Genomic DNA, 23,353 nt, shown 5'->3' with positions numbered 1-23,353 from the left:
CTCATCCAGCCAAATTCACCAACCACCACCCCCAAATCCCAATAGGCCCGATGACATTTGATGTTCTGCTTCTCTTCAATGTGAACACACCCAATCCCAATCACAAACTGTAAGTATATTGGGCTATTACCATTCAACACATGCTCTCCCAAAGCTACTAGGAGATCAGAAGATGCAAAGGATTAGGAGAATATCTCTCTTGCCTTTCCGATGGTTCTAGGCTATAAAGGAAAATTGCATAATCGGATCATCAAGAGTAAATCAAGGAAATCATGCTCACTGATTTTGATATAAAGATGTCTTTTAATTCATATCATTTTTGCATGATTCTAAATTGATTTACATTGCTTTTAATTGGTCTAAAAATCTCATTTGTTCTACAATGCATATCCGATAGAGATTTGACCACATGTTTTGATTGCATATTCAAAACAGTTTTAAAAAAACTTTCTATATTTTTCTTATTCGGTGATTAAGAAGAGATTTGATTGAGGGGGAGTCCTGCTCCTCTATAAAAGGTTTTGAAACTGCATCTTAGTAGGTAGAGTTTTTGTGTATCAGTAGTTGTTCCATCATATTGCAAACGTTTTCAAAAATATCTTCCGAAAAACTCTCATTGCTTGTTTCATGTATTTTCATGCATACTCTATCACTTGCATATTTCATTATCAATATCAGTGAGATGCTGAGATCAAGGAAGATTAGAAGATAGACTCATATTGATAGAGTGGTGATTTAGTAAGAAGTTAAATCAGTTATAAATCAAGTTAGCATTTGTTGCTAAGTGAAAGAGTTTGTCATGAACAACACTACTTGTATACTGTAAACTCCTTTGTTCCTTACTAGATTTGATTTCTCGTGTTGGCTACGTTAAAAGCCAAGCAATGAAGTTTCCTCAGTGGAGAGGTTTACACTGCATAAGCAATTCTTGTGTTCTTCTTACTTGAGTTGTTAATTTACAAGCCTTGTTTGTCATTCAAAATATAAAGAAATAGTTTCATCTGGTGTTTTCAATTGGCATCAGAGCGGGTTCTAGAAATTTCTAGTGATCCCGGGAATGATGGAACATTCACGTGATAGGGCTGCTGGTGGATCTGTAAATAGTCCTCCATGGTTCGATGGAGGATGTGAAAAATATACTCATTGGAAGATATACATGAAATCATATCTCTATGCTCAAGATGAACATGTGTGGAATATCGTAGAAAATGGATGGAAGGTACCTGTTGTAAAAGCAAAAGAATAAAGCTCTTCCACTGCCACCCCCAAACCAAGGAAGGACTGGACTGAGGAAGATGTTCGTGATCTACAAGCAGATTTCAAAGCGAAGAATAGCATTTTCACAGCCCTCTCTGAACGGGAAAAACAGAGGATCAGTCATTGTTACACTGCCAAGCAGGCATGGGATCTTCTACAGACTACATACGAAGGAAATAAAAAGTACGTGCACAGAAATTACAAGCATTGATCTTTGAGTTCGAAACTATGACTATGGGAGATGATGAATCCGTGGATGATTTTCATGGTAGAATTTTTAAAATTTCCGATCAGTGTTGTAGTCTAGGGGCACCCTTTGATAAAGATAAGATAGTCAAAAAGATACTCAGGGCCTTACCAGAAAATTTTCATTCAAAAGTCACTAGCATAGAGGACTCTTTTGATATTGATGACTATCCACTCGATGAGCTCATCGGAATTCTCAAAACTTATGAAATGAGGTTAAAGCCTGAGAAGAAATCCAAGGGTGTAGCTTTCAAAGCAGTAAAAGAGGCAGAAGAAGAAGAAGAAACTCATGACCTTGCTCTCTTAACAAAGGAATTCAAGAAGTTTCTCAAAAGCAAAAACTCCATGAGGAATCCCAGTGCTCCCCGGAAAAAATTTCACAATAGCAGTAATGGAAATAGTGATTACAGTGGGAAGAATGGGAAAAGTAGCTTCAAAGGAACTCTGTGATGCCCCGGAAATTCGTATTTATTTTTCGAGGATTTTCCGGAATTTAGATTGTGGTTATTGGACGGTTTCGTGGCTCGTGGATGGAGCGGAAGTGTTTCGGGCGAATAATTATTCGAAAAGTATGACTTTAGGGGGGGTTGCTAAGGTTGACTTTTGATACGTTGGGATTCTCCGAAAACTTCCTTCACGAAAGTTGTAGAGCGCGTCGATACGAGTTCGTGGACATGTGGAACGCGTCAATCGGAGTTCGTATGAGGAAGTTATGGCTATCGGAAGAAGTTTCCGTTTTAGTATAAATATGGAAAATCAGAATTTTATTTCATTTTCCTCATTTCCATATCCGGAAATAATTTTCCTCTCTCTCTTCTCTCTCGTCCGCGCCTTCAGAAACGAAAATCTTCGACTGACCCGACCCGGACCCGGTCGATCCGACCCGACTTTTCCGGCGAGCTCCGGCCATCTCCGGCGACGAGACTTTCCAGATCAGTTCGCCTCCTCCGTGCGCTCCTCCCTGTGGTGTTCTCTAGCGCCGATTCTCGGTGGTGACGGCGATAGAAGGCGGTGCAGATTGGAGTTTTCGGACCCGACCGGAAATCCCTATTCCGACGTCGGAAAGGCTTCGAGTTTTCTTGGTTGAGCTCAGAGCAGCCTCGCCGATCGATCCTTGGTGTTTGTTTGGATCGATTCACGTGAAACTTCGATCAACTCAGTTGGGTTTACTGTTCACGGCTTGTGAGGTAGTTTTCGATCCCTTATGGTTGTTTTCTGACTTCGAGCTAGTTATGTGTTGGCACAAGCATGCTTAGATGAAGCTTTTTGATGTTGGGAGTTTTGTGAAATATTGAGTTTTGGTCGGCGGCGGTGCGCCTCCGTCTGTGGCGGCGTTCCGGCGGTGTTCCGGCCATGTATGAGACAGTTTCTGGTATTATATGTCTTCTACTCGTTGATACGAGCGTTTCGATATATAATATGCAAGTTTTGGAGTTCGAATGAATTTGTTATGATTTTTATCGTTTCATATCGATAAATTTATTCGATCCGTGAGGATTTGAGTATCCGATCGACTTGTGGTTTGGACACATCGATCATGGAAGTGTTCCGGTGACCTTGGGAGGTCTCGGATGTTGTTTTGCCTCGATTGGCACCACTTTGGGGATTTTAGTTCAAAACAGAGGTTTCGGACTTAAATCGTTTGTGAATCGTTACTGATTTGAGGTCATTGGTGATTAGGTGCTTCTAAAGGTGAATTGGACGAGTTGTTGGTGATAGTTTTGGTTCGGTTCTGTATAGAAGACGCAGCGGGAGTTTCGAGGTGAGTAATCTCACAAGGTTCATTTTGGAACGGAACACCTTATTGTTTTGTGAGTTATTGATTTAACTGCAAATTATATGTTTTAGTGGGTTGTGGATTTATGAAAACAATAGGCATGAATGATGCGTTTTATTGTTTTGGGTTGTGGCTTTTGGAAAACAGATGACTTGGAATTGTTGATTCGATTTGTTTTGAAAAGCGTTGAGATTTGTGTATGAAAACAATATGCATGAAATGATGCTTTTTATTGTTTTGTGGCTTTTCGGAAAACAATGATTTTGGAAATGTCGATTTCGATTGTTTTGAAAAGTGTAAGATATGTGTAATGCTTTTGAGTCTTGTGCGACTGTTTTAATGATTTGCTCCAAGGGACAGTGCGGCCCGAGGATCGAAGGTCTATGACCTTGGGCAGAATATCAGGTAATCACGTCTTTGGCCGGACGAGTGGTTACGTTCAGTTAGAGCTCTAGTCTGTCTGCCATCTAGGTAATTCATGGGGTAACGGGAATTGGTTATTGATAACTCATGACATTACGTGTTTTTAGGGATTAAAGTGTGAGTTGCTTCCTTATTAACGGTTTTTAAGGGGACAAGGTGTAAGTTGTTTTCCTTATTAACGACTTGGTACGAATTGGTACGTTTTGGTACGTTATGGTACGATTGATAGAAATCAAGGTGTGAGTTGCTTTCTATGTTATTTTGATAGAATTCAAGTGTGAGTTGCTTTCTATGGTACGTTATGGTACGATTGATAGAAATCAAGGTGTGAGTTGCTTTCTATGTTATTTTGATAGAATTCAAGTGTGAGTTGCTTTCTATGGTACGTCATGGTACGATTGATAGAAATCAAGGTGTGAGTTGCTTTCTATGTTATTTTGATAGAATTCAAGTGTGAGTTGTTTTGAGAATAATGTTTAAACTGAGATTGTTTGTTTTAATGTAATCTCCTGAACTAAGTTATATGCAGGGATTACTATGATTTTATCAATTGTTTTAATGTAATCTCCTGAACTAAGTTATATGCAGGGATTATTGCTTTTTGAATCAATTGTTTTAATGTAATCTCCTGAACTAAGTTATATGCAGGGATTACTGCTTTTTGGATTGTTGTTTTGATGTGATCTCCTGAACTAAGTTTCAATGCAGGGATTATTGATTTTACTTAATTTGATTTTTTTAAGTGTGGTTGTGGTTGTGATTTGGTGTGAGTTGTTTCGAGTTACTCATACGGGCTTGCAAAAGCTTACCGGGTTTGTTGTGTGACAACCCGGTGCACCATTCCAACGGTGTAGGGGTTAATCCTGCAGGGTAGGATAATCGGGGCTGAAGCCGAGGTAGCTTGTTGGCAACAGAACAGGTAGGAAGCAAAAATTGATTGGCCTTGCCAATGTTATGACTTCCGCTATGTAGTATACTCTGAGGAGCTTTTGCGTCTTATCTTGTTGTGGACAATTTAATTCGTAAGCTTATGTAATATATGACTCTGTGGGCGGGTCAATATTGACATAGTGGGTTCAGGGCATCAATATGTATGTTGTATAAAGGGAAAAAGTTTTCCAGGTATTTGGTATTGATGGCTGAACGTTCACGCATGTATAATTATGGGGTTATATATCGATTTTTAACTGTGTTAAAAATCAGGGGCGTGACAGATTGGTATCAGAGCGTAAGGTGCATATTTGGTGACAATCAATACTTCTCGAGTGATGGCCCGTCTGCAGCGGATCCCCATCCGATGCTCTTCGGTATTGATATAGTCATTGGGTATGCAGTTGGCGTTGGAATGTGAGTCTTCAGGGTAGTGTTGGCTCAGTGAGTAAGTGTAGGAGCTTAAGGTAGCTTCTAGGAGTTATAGTCTTTTGAGGAATGAGCACCTTTAGATTTAACTCGGGATTGACGTAGGGAGTGAAAATTGTATCCTCTGACGTCATGTCGTGGTTGCTTTTTTTTAGCATTGACTTGTGCTTGTGTTGAGAGTTATATAGGTGTTAACGACGTGTTGCTATGCTCTTTAGGTGATGGATTCACAAGGAGGCAGAGCTAGGGGTCGAGGTAGACCCAGAGGCAGGGGTAGAGCCCGAGGTAGAGGCAGGATTCCTCCTCCTGTTGAGGAGATGTTTGAGAATGATATTGAGGCATCGAATGTTGAGCTGCCTGTTCCACCTGTTGTGGAGGTTGTGAATGCTGCTGATCCCACTCGTTTGTCGAAGTTGGCAAAGGAGATTTCGAGGTTGGGAGGAGTTCCATTCCAGGGAGGAACGGATCACATGTTGGCAGATCAATGGATCGAGAACATGAGGACCTACTTCGAGATGGTCGTCTGTGACGACGTTGAGAAGAGGAAGATTGCCACATTTATGCTCCAAGGCGATGCACGGGTGTGGTGGAGCGGCACACAGAGGGTTATGGATGTGTCCACCATGACCTGGAATGAGTTTGTGGAACTGTTCAGGAAGAAGTACTTTCCGCCTTCAGTGAGGGAGCAGTTGGAAAGGGAATTTGTCTCGTTAGTCCAAGGGACTAAGAGTGTGAGGGATTATGAGGCTGAGTTCTCAAGGTTGTATCGCTTTGTGAGGCAAATGGATGCTGAGAGCTTAGCCATGAAGTTTCAGTGGGGACTGAATGCTTCGATCCGGCGTGATGTCGCTGTTTTGGAACTGAAGACGATGGAGCTCATTTTCGCTAAGGCTATGGCCATTGAGCAGGAAAACCTGATTTTCCAGGAGCAGGAGTCAGCTGAGAGGGACTCCCGAAGGAAGGGAAAGGCAACCGCTGAGGGCAGTGAAGGGACAGATGCTCAGGGTGGGTTCTGGAAGAGACGCAGGACTCATCAGCAGGCGCCAGCTAGGGAAGCGGCTGCACCTGCTAGGGCTGTACCTGCTAGGGCTGCACCTGTTAGGGAAGCGGCTGCACCTGTTGGGCAAGAAGCACCTCTGAGATGTTACAACTGTAAGGAGGTTGGCCATACTGCTAGGGTTTGTACGAAACCGAAGAACTTGGCATGTTTTACTTGTGGCCAGACAGGGCATTTCTCAAGGGATTGTACCCAGCAGCAGGGTAGGAGACAGGGAAATTAGCGGGGACAGTAGCCTTTGGATGCTAATTTTAGCAAAGTGTAGGGAATGGAGGTGTCTTATCGGCCTTAAGACTTTTCTTGCTAAGGCGAAGTGTGATAGTGGAGAACCTAATTCCTTTGTGTGCTGTGACAGGCTTTGCCTGATGTCTATAGTTAGACTTTTGTGTGTGGCTTCCTTTTGTAAAGTACTGTTTTATGTGGTAGGTTGCATGATGCATTTTTCATTGTTGTAATAGAGAAGTCTTTTACAACTTTGTTTGTATGTGCAATACTATGTGACAATTGATGAGTAGTTCGGCTGAGGCTGAATCTCATTTTGTTGTGTTTGGAGATGGTTGGAATGCTTATTGTGATTTCGCAAATAGTTGACTATGGCAAGACCTAGAGTTTATCGATTGATTTGAAATGAAATGTCATTTTAAATTTAGCAATGAGAGTGTTGCAATAGATGATATATCGATGCAGATATTGTGAGGACAGGACTTTGGACTCTTAGGTGGTTGTGCATAGTGCTGTAGTTGTGCAGAATTGTTGTTGCATTGGTTTGTGATTGAAACAGGTGAGATGTTTGGATTATCTCCAAGTGGGATGGTATGGTGCATTTGAATTGCGATATTAGGTAAGGTACCTATATCGATTGTTGAGCGAGATGCATGTTGTACCTTGGGGTGTGGAGAGTCGATGTTTAGGTCAGCTTTATCTCCAAGATGTTATGTGGTGCGGCATATTTTATTTTGTTTATGCCGATGATGAAGTTTACGATGAGTCCAGTGTGGTTGATCGTAGTGTTGTTGAAACAAAAGATGTGGAGATCATGGTTAGTGTTTGGATTGTTTTTGTATGGACGGTTTCGTGAACTTTGATCGGGGATAATTGACTAGTTCAATACCCTATGGAGGCTTGGAATGAGTTATTCGTACTTGTTGGTTTTGTACGTTTAAATTTCGGGACGAAATTTCTTTAAGGGGGGTGAAATGTGATGCCCCGGAAATTCGTATTTATTTTTCGAGGATTTTCCGGAATTTAGATTGTGGTTATTGGACGGTTTCGTGGCTCGTGGATGGAGCGGAAGTGTTTCGGGCGAATAATTATTCGAAAAGTATGACTTTAGGGGGGGTTGCTAAGGTTGACTTTTGATACGTTGGGATTCTCCGAAAACTTCCTTCACGAAAGTTGTAGAGCGCGTCGATACGAGTTCGTGGACATGTGGAACGCGTCAATCGGAGTTCGTATGAGGAAGTTATGGCTATCGGAAGAAGTTTCCGTTTTAGTATAAATATGGAAAATCAGAATTTTATTTCATTTTCCTCATTTCCATATCCGGAAATAATTTTCCTCTCTCTCTTCTCTCTCGTCCGCGCCTTCAGAAACGAAAATCTTCGACTGACCCGACCCGGACCCGGTCGATCCGACCCGACTTTTCCGGCGAGCTCCGGCCATCTCCGGCGACGAGACTTTCCAGATCAGTTCGCCTCCTCCGTGCGCTCCTCCCTGTGGTGTTCTCTAGCGCCGATTCTCGGTGGTGACGGCGATAGAAGGCGGTGCAGATTGGAGTTTTCGGACCCGACCGGAAATCCCTATTCCGACGTCGGAAAGGCTTCGAGTTTTCTTGGTTGAGCTCAGAGCAGCCTCGCCGATCGATCCTTGGTGTTTGTTTGGATCGATTCACGTGAAACTTCGATCAACTCAGTTGGGTTTACTGTTCACGGCTTGTGAGGTAGTTTTCGATCCCTTATGGTTGTTTTCTGACTTCGAGCTAGTTATGTGTTGGCACAAGCATGCTTAGATGAAGCTTTTTGATGTTGGGAGTTTTGTGAAATATTGAGTTTTGGTCGGCGGCGGTGCGCCTCCGTCTGTGGCGGCGTTCCGGCGGTGTTCCGGCCATGTATGAGACAGTTTCTGGTATTATATGTCTTCTACTCGTTGATACGAGCGTTTCGATATATAATATGCAAGTTTTGGAGTTCGAATGAATTTGTTATGATTTTTATCGTTTCATATCGATAAATTTATTCGATCCGTGAGGATTTGAGTATCCGATCGACTTGTGGTTTGGACACATCGATCATGGAAGTGTTCCGGTGACCTTGGGAGGTCTCGGATGTTGTTTTGCCTCGATTGGCACCACTTTGGGGATTTTAGTTCAAAACAGAGGTTTCGGACTTAAATCGTTTGTGAATCGTTACTGATTTGAGGTCATTGGTGATTAGGTGCTTCTAAAGGTGAATTGGACGAGTTGTTGGTGATAGTTTTGGTTCGGTTCTGTATAGAAGACGCAGCGGGAGTTTCGAGGTGAGTAATCTCACAAGGTTCATTTTGGAACGGAACACCTTATTGTTTTGTGAGTTATTGATTTAACTGCAAATTATATGTTTTAGTGGGTTGTGGATTTATGAAAACAATAGGCATGAATGATGCGTTTTATTGTTTTGGGTTGTGGCTTTTGGAAAACAGATGACTTGGAATTGTTGATTCGATTTGTTTTGAAAAGCGTTGAGATTTGTGTATGAAAACAATATGCATGAAATGATGCTTTTTATTGTTTTGTGGCTTTTCGGAAAACAATGATTTTGGAAATGTCGATTTCGATTGTTTTGAAAAGTGTAAGATATGTGTAATGCTTTTGAGTCTTGTGCGACTGTTTTAATGATTTGCTCCAAGGGACAGTGCGGCCCGAGGATCGAAGGTCTATGACCTTGGGCAGAATATCAGGTAATCACGTCTTTGGCCGGACGAGTGGTTACGTTCAGTTAGAGCTCTAGTCTGTCTGCCATCTAGGTAATTCATGGGGTAACGGGAATTGGTTATTGATAACTCATGACATTACGTGTTTTTAGGGATTAAAGTGTGAGTTGCTTCCTTATTAACGGTTTTTAAGGGGACAAGGTGTAAGTTGTTTTCCTTATTAACGACTTGGTACGAATTGGTACGTTTTGGTACGTTATGGTACGATTGATAGAAATCAAGGTGTGAGTTGCTTTCTATGTTATTTTGATAGAATTCAAGTGTGAGTTGCTTTCTATGGTACGTTATGGTACGATTGATAGAAATCAAGGTGTGAGTTGCTTTCTATGTTATTTTGATAGAATTCAAGTGTGAGTTGCTTTCTATGGTACGTCATGGTACGATTGATAGAAATCAAGGTGTGAGTTGCTTTCTATGTTATTTTGATAGAATTCAAGTGTGAGTTGTTTTGAGAATAATGTTTAAACTGAGATTGTTTGTTTTAATGTAATCTCCTGAACTAAGTTATATGCAGGGATTACTATGATTTTATCAATTGTTTTAATGTAATCTCCTGAACTAAGTTATATGCAGGGATTATTGCTTTTTGAATCAATTGTTTTAATGTAATCTCCTGAACTAAGTTATATGCAGGGATTACTGCTTTTTGGATTGTTGTTTTGATGTGATCTCCTGAACTAAGTTTCAATGCAGGGATTATTGATTTTACTTAATTTGATTTTTTTAAGTGTGGTTGTGGTTGTGATTTGGTGTGAGTTGTTTCGAGTTACTCATACGGGCTTGCAAAAGCTTACCGGGTTTGTTGTGTGACAACCCGGTGCACCATTCCAACGGTGTAGGGGTTAATCCTGCAGGGTAGGATAATCGGGGCTGAAGCCGAGGTAGCTTGTTGGCAACAGAACAGGTAGGAAGCAAAAATTGATTGGCCTTGCCAATGTTATGACTTCCGCTATGTAGTATACTCTGAGGAGCTTTTGCGTCTTATCTTGTTGTGGACAATTTAATTCGTAAGCTTATGTAATATATGACTCTGTGGGCGGGTCAATATTGACATAGTGGGTTCAGGGCATCAATATGTATGTTGTATAAAGGGAAAAAGTTTTCCAGGTATTTGGTATTGATGGCTGAACGTTCACGCATGTATAATTATGGGGTTATATATCGATTTTTAACTGTGTTAAAAATCAGGGGCGTGACAAACTCATTCAGGAAAAACCAAGTGTTATAAATGTGGAGGTTATGGTCATAGTTCCACTGACTGTGGAAATAGAAAACATGGGAACAGTCAAAATAAGTCTCTACTCTCAACATGGAGTGATGATGAAACTCAAGAAAGTGAAAATGTGGCATTTGTATCATCTCTGTTAGTTGACTCTGAGAGTGATGAGATATTCTCAGATGATGAAACTATTGTCCATTGCAAGCAACTCTATAAGGCATCAAAAGCCACTTTGATCAAGAACATGGAATTGGAAAGAGAAGTTGAGATGTTAAAGGCTGAAGAAGGAGAAATGCAGCACCTGTTAAAGGAATCTCAGACTTTGTTGGATCAAGAATGGAATAGGTTCGCTTATGAATTAGCTAATGTGTCAAATGACGAAGAAGTGTTAGCATGGAAGAATGAGCATCTGGAACTCAACAAAAAAATCAAAGTTCTGGAACTTGAGGTATAAGGGCAACATGCCTTGAACTTAAATTTGCTAACTGAAATTGATTCCTTCCAGGATGAACTGAAAAAAAAAACACAAGAAAAATTTACCAAGTTCTACATCAGTTCAGGAGTTGTATCCAAATTGTTTGGATCAGGGAAATCCCCACATGACACTGCTGGACTTGGCTATTCTGGTGAAAGTTCGAAAGGTACAAAGTTTGTAAAAAAATCTTGACAAACTATTGAGAATGACGAATCCTGCACCGAACCTGTCACATGGATCAAGGAGCATAAATATGCTCAACAGGTAAAAGTTGGCCAAGGAACAGCTACTGGTCAAAACAGGTATCTCAATTCTAAGAATTTTATTACTACCTGTCATTACTGTGGTAAGATAGGATATATTAGACCTAGATGTAATGAGAGAATTGCTAAAGCACAGACTGTTCAAGGAAGGTGTAGTGTAGAATCACTGCAAATTGAACTTAGATAGCAAAAGGATCTTATCAATAAGCTGACTGAATTATTTTCTAAAAGCAACTTAAAAATTTCCAAAGACAAACCTGTCTGGACTAGGAAAAGCAATTCTCTTAATCACACTGATGCTACTTGTCTTATCACATGTGTGAGACCAGGTGAAAAAGTGACACGTATTGAGGCCACCTGTCTAGTTGCTCTAACTGCTTTGGAGGACAAACGCAAAGATTTCTGGTATGTTGATAGTGGCTGTTCTCGACACATGACTGGAGACAAAGCATGGTTCCCTTCCTTTGAGGATGAATACACAACAGGATCTGTCACCTTTGGTGATGGGAGAAAAGCAAGCATACTAGCTCGAGGCACTGTTAATACACCTAGCATTCCAAATCTCAAGAATGTACTCTATGTTGAAGGGCTAATAGCAAATTTAATTAGTGTCAGTCACTTGGCATATGACTATGAAGATGTGTGGTTCAATAAACAACAACGTCAAGTGTTAAATCACAGAGGGGAAGGCATCATGGGAGGTAAGAGATCCTTTGATAACTGTTACCATATTAAAGCTAATGAATCCTCTTCTGCGCAGTCTTGTCTTTCAGTGTGATCCGCAGAGGGGACATTTGAATTATGGAACAGGAGACTTGGACATGTGAACTATCAAGATCTGTTAAAGTTATCTTCCAAGCAATGTTTCAGAGGCTTGCCATCCCTAAAAGGCAAGACATATAAGATGTGTGGAGACTACAGAATAGGGAAGCAAGTCAAGACTCCTCACAAAGTGGTGAACTCAGCTACGACCACAAAGGTTATGGAACTGCTACATATGGATCTTATGGGACCAGCTCAAACCAAAAGTATAGGAGGTAAGATCTATATGTTGGTAGTGGTAGATGATTTCTCAAGATTTACATGGGTAAATTTTCTGAAAGACAAAGCTGAAACATTTGAATCTTTTAAAAGCCTAAGTCAGAAAATGTTAATAGAGAAACAATCATCTAATCTATGTATGGTGAGAGTCAGATCTGATAATGGAATTCAGTTTAAAAATGCTGCCTTTACTAACTATTTCAATGAGCTTGATGTTTCCCATGAGTTTTCAGCCCCAATCACTCCTCAGCAAAATGGAATTATTGAGAGGAAGAACAGAGTCCTGTTGGATATGGCCAGGGTCATGCTACATGATGCAAGTCTTAGCACCAACTTTTGGGCTGAAGCTATAAGCACTGCTTGTTACACCATAAATCGAGTCTTTCTCAGACCGGGCACCGACAAAACAGCATATGAACTTTGGAAAGGTAAAAAGCCAAATGTATGACACTTTCATGTTTTTGGAAGTATCTGCTACATTTTAAGGGATCGAGAACATCTTGCCAAATTTGATGCAAGGAGTGATGAAGGTGTGTTCCTGGGCTACTCACTGAATAGTAGAGCATATCGAGTCTACAACAAGAGAACTCGTGTGGTGATGGAATCCATCAATGTCTCAATTGATGATCAGCTTGTTAAGCAGAAAGAGTCATATACAGATACTTCTTCAACCTCAAACTCACTGCCAGAATCTAAGACAAACAATGACGAGGAAGAGGAAATGACTGACAGCATTTTTGAACCTGCTCCGACAATGAGACAAGGTTTCAAACAAGTTCAAAAGGATCATTCTAGTCAAGACATCATTGGGAAAGTTTCAGATGGCTTAAGGACTAGAAGTCAAGCTATCGCACAGGTAAGTCAAGATCAGCATGTCATCTCAGGTTCAAACTATTTCAAATGGATGTCAAAACTGCCTTTCTAAATAGGATATTACAAGAAGAAGTTTATGTGGAACAACTGAAGGAATTGTGTCCTAAAACAATCATTTTGATGTAATTATTATTGTAATTATTATTAATCAAAATGGCAAGTTTATTGTTCATTGCTTATATTTGATATTTGATTGAACAAGGTCCAAGGAATATGAGTTAAAGAGAAAGTAATCTAAAGAGTTAGATGTGTGAGACCTTTACTCTTTCACACTCTTATCCTAAAATGTTCCTAGTCATAGGATTATCACTTGGACATTGATAATCCGGAAAGACTAGCACATACTATGTATGCTCAATATGGAGGATGATATGTCTCTTGTCATTTGTGTGGAGACACTAATACAAGTATGTGGGTGCTCTTAATTTAAAGAGTACACTGAACGCGATCATTAGAGTTCTTGTATGGAGTCTTACTTACATGTCAAACTTGAACTCTAAATTGCAATAATACAAATTAGTCCTTTGACCTGAGACACCATAGTTGTCTTATGAGTGAATTGATTATTTCTTGATGATGCAATAATATTGTGTCCCTTAATGGATATAATAGATGCATTCATTGGTATAATCAATTCGGTCATGGAGACATGTGAGTGTACAATAAGGAATCTCTATCCTTAAGTAAATAAGGTGTATGTTCAAAAAAGTGATTCAATGAGTCTTTGGCCAAAGCATTGAATGAGATTAAAAAGGAGTTTCTAATCACATTCTAAGAATCACATAAGAATGAAAATCACATTAGGGGATTGACATATCAATTCTATACCCCGATGATGTGATTTAGAACATAGTGTTAGAGAAGGACCGTATTGTATTGTAATTCCAATTGAATAGGTTCTTTGTCATTCTACATTAACTAGGGTAGTCATGATATGTTGCAAGACGTTACTCATGACTTGTGAAGTCCCCGAGGATTAATAAACATTTATAATCCTAATAACAAGGGAGAATCAAAAATGGAGTTTTTGATTCGTAAACAAAATAGAATGGTTTCTATAAACTTCACTGCCTTGTTAATTAGAACCTAAGAGATCGCACACCATATAAGTGGATCCTTGAGATTGTATATGAAGAAGATTAAACAAGAGTTGGTTATGACCAAATAATTAATTAGATTTATTATTTGGACATAATTAGGATTTTCGGGTAAAACCGAACCTATTGGGCTTAAACGATTGTCGGGTTTTTGGTGTGGACTTGGGCTTCACTAAATGAGATTTAAATGAAAGCTCAAGACACATTTTTAGTGCCCAATAACATGTATGGACCAGCCAACATATTGGCTTTATGAAAGCCAATATTTTTCTTTTAGTAATTGGAGTTATTTCCTGTTATATAAAAGTGAAAGCATGGACATAATAATAAGTGTGTCTCCACACTATTATTTTCAGATTTGAGAGAGAGAGAGAGAGAAAGAGTTCTCTCTTGGTCCATTACAAAATTAAAGGAAAAAAGAACACTTGCATAATTTCTTCTTTTCTTTTATCTTTCTTCATCTCTTGATTCACTTGGTGAAGATCCTTAGAGGCCATATCCTTTTGTGGCTTTACTTGTTACATCAAAGAGAAGATTACAAGCACAAGAAGGAGTTCTTAATCCAAGGTGCTTCAAGGTGGAGGAAACACACACAAGGAGAAATCAAGGAGAGGAACTTTGGTGGTTCACTTGGATCGGATTAAAATCACGCTCCAAGGGTGAGTAGAACATAAACTACTTCTTTGTTCTTCCTTACTATGCATGCTATGTTTATATACATATCACAATAAGCCAAGATCATGGGTTAAAGGAATGGATTTTATGTTTAGTTAGTAGTTTAATGGTTAAACTAATTCCGTACTAATTAAAAAGTTTTGAAATCCATCCATTCCTTCAACAACCTCCAGGCTTCAAAGATCCACATAACCTGGACCACGTCTACATACTCAAGAAAGCCTTGTATGGATTAAAGCAGGCTCCACGAACCTGGTATGAAAGACTTTCCACTTATCTTGTGGAGAAAGGGTACACTCGAGGCTCCATTGATAAGACCTTATTTGTGAAACATGAAAAATCTGATGTTATTATTGCTCAAGTATATGTTGATGATATTGTCTTTGGCTCTACATCTAAGCATCTAGTTCAGGAACTTCAGGCAATCATGGAAAGTGAATTTGAAATGAGTATGTGTGGTGAACTAACATTTTTTCTTGGTTTACAAGTAAAACAGCTTACCACAGGCTTATTTCTGTCTCAAACCAAATATGCTGAAAATCTGATCAAGAAATTTGGTCTTCAATCCAAGAAGGTGGTCAACAATCCAATGAGCACCTCTACAAAGCGTAGCGAAGATCAGGATGGAAAATCAGTAGATTCCACGCTCTACAGAAGCATGATTGGCAGTCTACTATATCTCACTGCCAGTAGGCCCGATATCTCCTACAGTGTGGGAATGTGTGCTAGATTTCAAGCTAATCCTAAAGAGTCTCACTTAGAAGTTGTCAAAAGAATCGTGCGATATGTTGCTGGTACTGTTAACAGTGGTGTTTGGCTCCAATTTGGGTCCAAACAAGTGGCATTTACTATACCTTTGACACTAATGTGGAAATTGCAGGATATTCTGATGCTGACTGGGGAGGGAACTTGAAGGACAGAAAGAGCACCTCTGGGGGATGCTTCTTCATTGGCAACAATTTGGTGGCTTGGCATAGCAAGAAACAAAACTGCATTTCCCTATCTACTGCTGAGGCTGAGTATGTTGCAGCTGGGAGTTGCTGCACACAAATGCTTTGGATAATGCTTCATGATTATGGCATCGCTCAAGGTCAGTTGTCTATCTTCTGTGACAACACAAGCGCTATTAACATCACAAAAAATCTTGTTCAACACTCTAGAACAAAGCACATTGATCTTTGATATCACTTTATTAGAGATTTGGTTGAACAGAATATACTTGAGTTAAACTTTGTGCCCACTGAGAGTTAACTTGGTGATCTATTCACAAAACCTCTTGACACTGTTAGGTTTGAGATGTTGAGAAATGCACTTGGGATCTGTGCTAAGTGTTGAGGCATTCTTGTGTTTGGTTATTGTTGAATGAGAAAGTTGTGATCTTAGTGTACTTTGACCATTATCCTAAGTGAATTGCACATTTCATCTGTTAAGTGTCCATTGTTATCATGTCTTATTCTGGACAAATAATTGTGGACTCATGTTTAGTCACTGAATCCAGTAACCTTGTTATGCACTTCACTTATAGCTTTATGTGGTGGCATGTTTCGTGTTCCTTGTCAAGAGAGAATAGCTGAAGTAGGAGAAATGCCTAAAATGCTCAGATGGTTAATTCCCTCTTCTCAAAGTAATCAGGTCCTAGTTGTGGTGAACTTTCTAGGATTTGTAAGAAATGAGAATGGATATATGTATCCCTCCTCTCAAAGTAATCAGGTCCTAGTTGTGGTGAACTTTGTAGGATTTGTAAGAAATGAGAATGGATATATGTATCCCTCCTCTCAAAGTAATCAGGTCTTGGTTGTGGTGAACTTTCCAAGGTTTGCAAGAAACGAGTTGGTGGGTGATCTATATATGTAAATTGTGAAAATTCAAACAACAACTCGAGACTCTCTCCTTGGAGCATCCTTGTTATGCTTAGTACCCTACGATTGTATGGTCTGGGAGCTGCTGAGACGGGTCTTGTTACATGAGTTCTTGTTTACAAAAACCAGCATTCTATGACTCAACTAAAATAAGTATGTAGCACCCACAAAGGTAGGCATCATGCATCGTAATGATGAGTCCATAAGTATCTGTCACGGCAACAATAGAAACCATCAGCAAGTTTGGTAACAAGTTCATTTCTAACTTGCTATTGGTTGTACCCACCAATCATTGGTGCCCAATAGCCCAACTCACACTATTAGTAATGGTGTCTAAAGCCAACATTTGTGGTAGTACAAGTAGAGATTAAATCGAGATCGGACGTATCCTTAAAGGCTTAAAGATTTATGTCAAAATGATTCGGACGTATCCTAAAAGGCTTAAAGATTTATGTCAAAATGATTCGGACGTATCCTAAAAGGCTTAAAGATTTATGTCAAAATGATTCCTTCATAAGAAATATTTTCATTCTATAAACCGACCAGTTTGATTTGGAGTTGAACTCAAGTAGAGACACGTATTCTTAAATGCTTAAAGAGTTGTCAAAATGGTTCCTTCCCCAGCTATATATCAAGAATAGAATCGGCGGCCAGGAATCGAACCTGAGTGTGGGAGTTCACTTGGAGCCTCTTACCAACTCGATCACCTATGATGATTATCTTTTCAACTTGTTGCTTATGCTTTAATTAGTTTTATTAAAAAATAAAAAATAAAATAAAAAACTCTGAAATCATGAATTCTATTAAAATTGTGGGGACTATAACACACAATTTTTGGCCAAAATTGTATTTTCTTATTTCCTTACCAACATTTTTCACTCTCAAATATTAACTTTTAAACTTCTGGAACTGAATGGACTCAAATCACGAAACAATTTTTATTATTATTATTATGAATTTCTAAGTTAGAAAAACAAGAAAATTCACAAAAAAAAATGATCGTTTCAGGTTTTTGGGTTTTTGTGTTCTGTCAATTGGAACACGTTTTCAAAATCATGCTTTATGAATGGTAAGCTTATAGTATAGAAAAATTTCAAGTGTTAACGTTTCTTTTTTAGGCAATGTACTTGTAAAAATCATCCAAGTATCGAAACATGTTAACCTTATTAACACTTTTTTTTCTTAAAATTCTCATATACCATAAGTTCACCGATCATAGAGCATGATTTTTAGAATATGTTCCAATTGAAGACACATTGAAACCTCGGACAATTTTTTTTTTTTTTTGTGAATTTCATTGTTTTATGATTTTGAAAAATCATAACAAAATATTCATCTTGGTTTCTGAGTTTCATCAGTTCCAAAAGTATTTAAAATTCATTATTAAGGGTGAAAATATTTAGTAAGAAAATAGGGAAAATTCTCATACACCCCAAATCTAGCAATCTACTTGCCATACACCCCACCAACTTATTTTTATTCTCACTCACAAAAATTTCCACTTTTTCTCCCTACTTTTCAAAACCTCTCATTTTTCATCCCACTAATACTCCTCTCCATCATCCTTTTTCTTTCTTATTACATCTTTATTATTTTTTGATAAAGCGTGGTGAGCAGCTATAATTCATCCTTTATATTCAAAGGCAAGCAATAAAATTTTACTATTCATAATTCCAATAGTTGACAGACTTGAGTTAGTTGTTATCTGTAACAGTACTAGCAAAGACTTGAAAAAAGAAAAAGGAAAGCTAAGAAAGTTGAAACACCTTAGAGATAATCTCAACAAAGAAACTCCCGATTACTGGGATATCATCTATAGATTGCAAACAAGAATCTATAAAAGTGAACAAGATATTGAAGATATCTCATATACTCTTCAAGAAGAACAAAAACCTAGCCTCTTGATTATTTGAGCATTGGTTAGATCCGCAAATCACTGGTATCAGAGCCTGCAAAGAGCTCAAAAGGGGAATCCCCAATGGGACAATGTCTGATTTAATATTAGAGAAGTTGAATTCTCTACTAAAATCTTCTGATGAGAAACATCAGATCTTGCTGAAAGAATTATCTAGATGTCAAGATCATCTAGAAAAATTACCTGCTATCACTACTACAATTATTGGCATTGGCCACATACACATTCGTGACATATTTGGGCCAAAGGACACATGATACGCTCAAAGCAAGCGCATAATTTAACCCTGAAAAGATCGTTAGTAGTATAAGCAAATAGGGATCGTTCTATTCCGGGGATTGAGGGTACACCTGTCATTGTCAAACAATTAAACAATTAAAATTAAAACAAAGTATAATATTCACAAATGTATTCACAAAATATAAACATTTTACACGAAAAGGGGGGATTTTGTTTTTGTTTTTTTCGAAAATGAAACTAAGTTAACAAAAACAATTAAAATGCAAAAACATAAAAATACGAATGGAATGAAGGAACAAAGATCAAAACCGAAACTTATGATTAAAATTGATTCAAACCCTAATATTGTTCATCTAAGTCATGAGAAAGGAGTTGATCATGTGAAACATTCGAAAGCAAATGAATTCCCATTTTTTACTTTTCAATGCTAATTAACCTAAGCGAAAGCACCTAGATTAATCCTATCAAACATGCAATCAAACCCTAGAAAGCTAGTCAATCATGTCATGTTTAACGCATTACACATAGAGAAAGGCTATCAACTCAAGTGTACAACTTAGTATGGAAAAGTCCACCTAATTGCAATTCTCTTTAATTAAATTCGATCTTTGTACAAAACCTTTACTACTTTGATTCAAGTTTACACAAAACGAAAAGTCGATTTCATGTTCTTAAACCTAGCACCATTCATATCGAAACCCTAAGTGTTTGCAACCACATAAGATTAAAATACAAAAGTTATCTATAACGCAAATTTAATTAAACAAACCCACATAAGCAACTCTCGAATCACAATATATGAATCTGAAAATTCTCAATTAATCATAAAAATTCCAGAAATAATACTTTGTTCAAACATATATGTCAACTAGTTCATAACCAACGAAATTCAAAGCAAAGGTTACAAAGGAGAATAGGATTACACCGTGGATGAAGATGAGATGGATGATTCACGTTGTGGATTCTTGAAACTCGAAAGCAAGCTTCAAGGATGGCTATGGATGGAAGTGCTCACGGCTTCTCTTCTTCTTCTTTGGCCTTGCTTGAACTCGTGGAGATGACTAAACTTGAAACTAGAGGATGGAAAGGAAAATGGAAAGGAAATGGAGAGACAAAGAAAATGGAATGGATGAAGGAATGTCCTTTCTTCTTTGTTGTAGCCTCTATTTATAGGCTACCAAGCAAAACTATTTGGATTTAAACAAATGATGATATGTTAGGTTTGAGCATTTAAACATTAATGGAATTTATTAGGTTTGAATATTTAAACACTAATGGAATTTGTTAGGTTTGAATATTTAAACACTAATGGAATTTGTTAGGTTTGAGTCACTTTCTACTCATTTTTCCTTCAATTAATTCTCCACCAAGACTTCAGATTTTGCCCGTGACTTCTTCATATGAAATGATCCATCATGAGTGTAGATCATTCTGTAAAGTTTTCAGAATTTATCTCCATGTGTTTGGGCCGGAATTTCTGCTGGACTCCTTACAGGTCCAGTTTTCCAGTTTTGCTTCTGCAGAAACTTGGGCTGACTGTTTGAAGGCCTTCCACTTCTTTTTGGCTCTTGCACTCTTCATAAGAAATGTTTCTTAGGATGTCTAGAATGGATCTGGAAGGTTTCAGCTCATTTGAAGTTCATTTGGTCAGGTGGTCGCTCCTTCTTCCTTGCTTGGCTTGGTTTCTCCTAGCCGGAGTAGGAAAATGTGTAAAGTTGACCTTTTTAGTGCATTTCCATTTTTCTCCATCATTTTATGGACCTAACACTTATTTCATCATCATCTACTCCAATGTACCTAAAAATAAAAATTGAATTAAAAATCGATTCGTTAAGGAATTAACTAAGCAAAATGTGAGGAATTAACTATTAAAATACCACATTAAAATGCTCCTATCAACACACATGTGCGTGTCTATTACCCATTGCCACGTTGCAGCCACAATTTTTTGAGTCAGTGCGCTGTAGAGGGGTTGCTTTCTCCTTAATTGTCTCAGTTTTGTTGAGCGTGGCTTCTTTTGCAATTCTGACATGGTGGGACCAACTGGTAGGAATCAGAGTTTCAATTGCTTCTTTTTTTTTCTTTTTTTTTCCGGTCAACAATTGCTTCTATTCATGGTCCAGTATCGAGTCCTATTGCTTCTTTGCAGTTCCGAAATTGAAATTGATTAGATTCTTGATATTATTCATTTTTTTTCAACTTTCTGGGGATGGATGGCTGAAATCAAGTTGGTGAGTACATGGGGAAGCAAATAGAGCAGCTTCAGTCTGCAATTGACTTGGCCGAAATCTGAAAACAGAGGCAATCCATGTTTAAAGCTTGAATCTTTTGAGTGTCCAGGTCCATAGATCAAGTTAGTGTTGAAGAAACAAACAAGGAACAGAACTCACCGATACCAGGATCTCAATGATGATCTTCTTGGGTTCAATCACTGCCATGGTTTCAGCCTCCTACTCAGTGCTGAAATTGGGGATCTTGGATTAGAGATGATAGGCATAGACCCATACAAAATTCAATCAATAAGCCATAACCGGAAAACCATAGACAACAAAAATCATCCAATTTTTCTCCCGCATATATATCGAATAGAGCCATCAAAGAAAATAAAATAACAAACACTAAAATGGTACATGATTGTGTTGTCGCTGGAGCTTCTCCATGGTCTTGGGTTGAAGCACGAGGAACGAGTTTTAATGGTCGATGGCTTCTTTCATCCGAGGTGATTCGCAACCTCGCTCTCCACGAACACAGTATGAAATCTCTTCATTCCCTTGCTGCAAAGAAAAACCACAATCGCATAAGAAATCACAATCCCTAATTCAAAAATAGAGGGTAGGTTAAATTGATAGACCAGAGTTGAATCTGATAGGGGGATCCGGGATCTATTCCTTACGATTCAGACCATCCAGGTTAATTGATCATGGTGAATATGGAGTAGTAAGACAAGAGAGAGAGAGAGAGACTAGAGAAAGAGATGGTTTATTTTTCCAGAAGAAGAGAAAGAGATAAGAGTCTGAGAGGCTGAAAATATGGGTGTTGATCAATTAAAGGTGTGGAGTGTGGTCATCCCTGTTCGTGACATGATCGAAGAGAAAAAAGAAGGGATAATGAGATAAAAATTCTGTAAGATTAGGGCCTACAGAAAAGAAAACCCAAATAAATATTAAATAATTGGTTTGAATCAAAAAATAAAAAGAAAAAATATTAAATAATTAGGCACCCATGTTTTGTGCTTGTAGGTGGAGGATATAGACACCAACATTGGATATAGCGGTGGGTATGAGGTCCATATCCACAATTTTTTAATTATGTGGCAATACGTGTGTGGCCTTTGCCCACATGTGTTGTGATGTATAATCTACCAATTAGAAAAATTGGAAAACAAAATAAATTATATCAAGGAACTTCCAAAAACGGAAGAAGAAAAACTAACAAGTGTTAGTAGAAAAATCAATGAATAGCAAAAAACACTGGATTCTATGAAAAATATACTGAAGGACAAGAAAGTGCCTACAGTAAAAAAACAAAGAAAGCTAATGGATTTAAACCATTAGAAAAACCAGAGAAGAATCTTGTTCCAAATATGATTTTTCTTGGACCTTCTACTAGTCAAACTAGTATTCGGTACGAAAACCCGAAAGATACAAGAGATGTCAAAAGGATGAGCATCTTCGGGAAAAAGAAAGGAGTACAACTCCTCAATGCTGAAGAATTCGAATTTAATGAAATCAAACAGGAGGTAAAAAACTCCGCAATTCCGAAATTAGATTTTAAACAAATCTATAAAAGGGGAAAATTTGAAGTGTTGGATAGCCATCACTTCAAATTATTGGAATTTACAACCCCCTCTACAATAGGAGAAACCGATCTCCTAATGATCACTCCTGCAGAAATTGCCCAAGCAAAAACAAAAAATTATCAATTTATTCATATTGGAGCAGTCCAAGTAGGCATAAAACTTCTGGCTCAAGAAGGCATAAACTGTTCAGTTCTATGTGTCCTACAGGACAATAGACTAACAGATTTTCAAGCTAGTCTGTTAGGAACCCTTGAAGCATCTTTATGCAATCAAGTGGCATATTTCAACTGTTTTCCAAACTTCTCAACCAGCTTGAAAGATGCAGCTCACTGTCTAAGACTGAGAGTCAAGACAGATGGCATATCAGTGAAAAAAGATATGCAAGAACTTGCAATAGTATACAAAATATACTATAAACTGATGAGTACCACAGTAGAACCATAGGCAAGGATATCAAATATCCCAGGTCTTACTACTAGATTTCTCACCAGTCAGAAGAACCATTCACAACAGATCCACAAGGTTACTTGGAATGAAGTAACTTTTCCTATTGAATGGAAATTGTCTAGTCCGAAAAAACTAGCAGAAAATGCCAAAGCGGCAATATATGAAAGCAGAAAGACTGGAGATATCAGTCTAAAATTCGACAATCATAGAAAAAGTGATGTTTGTCCTGAAAATACCACAATAAACAACAATCTTCTTAGAAGAAGCTACAGCACTAGAGAAGCTAGTGTTAGTGGTACTAAATTCTCTGTTGAAGAGCCATCAGAGTCCATCACTGAAGAAGAATTGGAAGCTGATCTGAATA

At 38.4% G+C, this 23,353-nt stretch overlaps 3 long non-coding RNA genes across 5 annotated transcripts; 2 read left to right on the top strand and 1 right to left on the bottom strand.

Annotated features, from left to right (window-relative positions):
* Positions 1-2,308: 2,308 nt before the first annotated feature.
* Positions 2,309-4,627, top strand: LOC133714335 (uncharacterized). Its single transcript, XR_009848600.1, has 3 exons — positions 2,309-2,690; positions 3,184-3,265; positions 4,558-4,627. It is a non-coding gene; the product is annotated as an uncharacterized LOC133714335 (long non-coding RNA).
* Positions 4,628-7,676: 3,049 nt separating this feature from the next.
* Positions 7,677-9,995, top strand: LOC133714336 (uncharacterized). The gene is made up of 3 exons (XR_009848601.1): positions 7,677-8,058; positions 8,552-8,633; positions 9,926-9,995. It is a non-coding gene; the product is annotated as an uncharacterized LOC133714336 (long non-coding RNA).
* A 10,817-nt stretch (positions 9,996-20,812) lies between these two features.
* Positions 20,813-21,837, bottom strand: LOC133716019 (uncharacterized). Of its 3 annotated transcripts, XR_009849314.1 has the most exons (4): positions 21,637-21,837; positions 21,374-21,517; positions 21,134-21,217; positions 20,813-21,032 (listed from the first exon to the last, which is right to left on the bottom strand). It is a non-coding gene; the product is annotated as an uncharacterized LOC133716019 (long non-coding RNA). The 3 variants fall into 3 exon arrangements; XR_009849312.1 differs by having other exon boundaries at positions 21,374-21,833; XR_009849313.1 differs by having other exon boundaries at positions 21,134-21,203; positions 21,374-21,832.
* Positions 21,838-23,353: the final 1,516 nt, after the last annotated feature.

This window comes from Rosa rugosa, chromosome 6 (assembly GCF_958449725.1).
Source record: "Rosa rugosa chromosome 6, drRosRugo1.1, whole genome shotgun sequence".
NCBI classification, from domain to species: domain Eukaryota; kingdom Viridiplantae; phylum Streptophyta; class Magnoliopsida; order Rosales; family Rosaceae; genus Rosa; species Rosa rugosa.
Note: the sequence above shows the minus strand (reverse complement) of the source record. Positions and strands in the feature narration are given on the sequence as shown.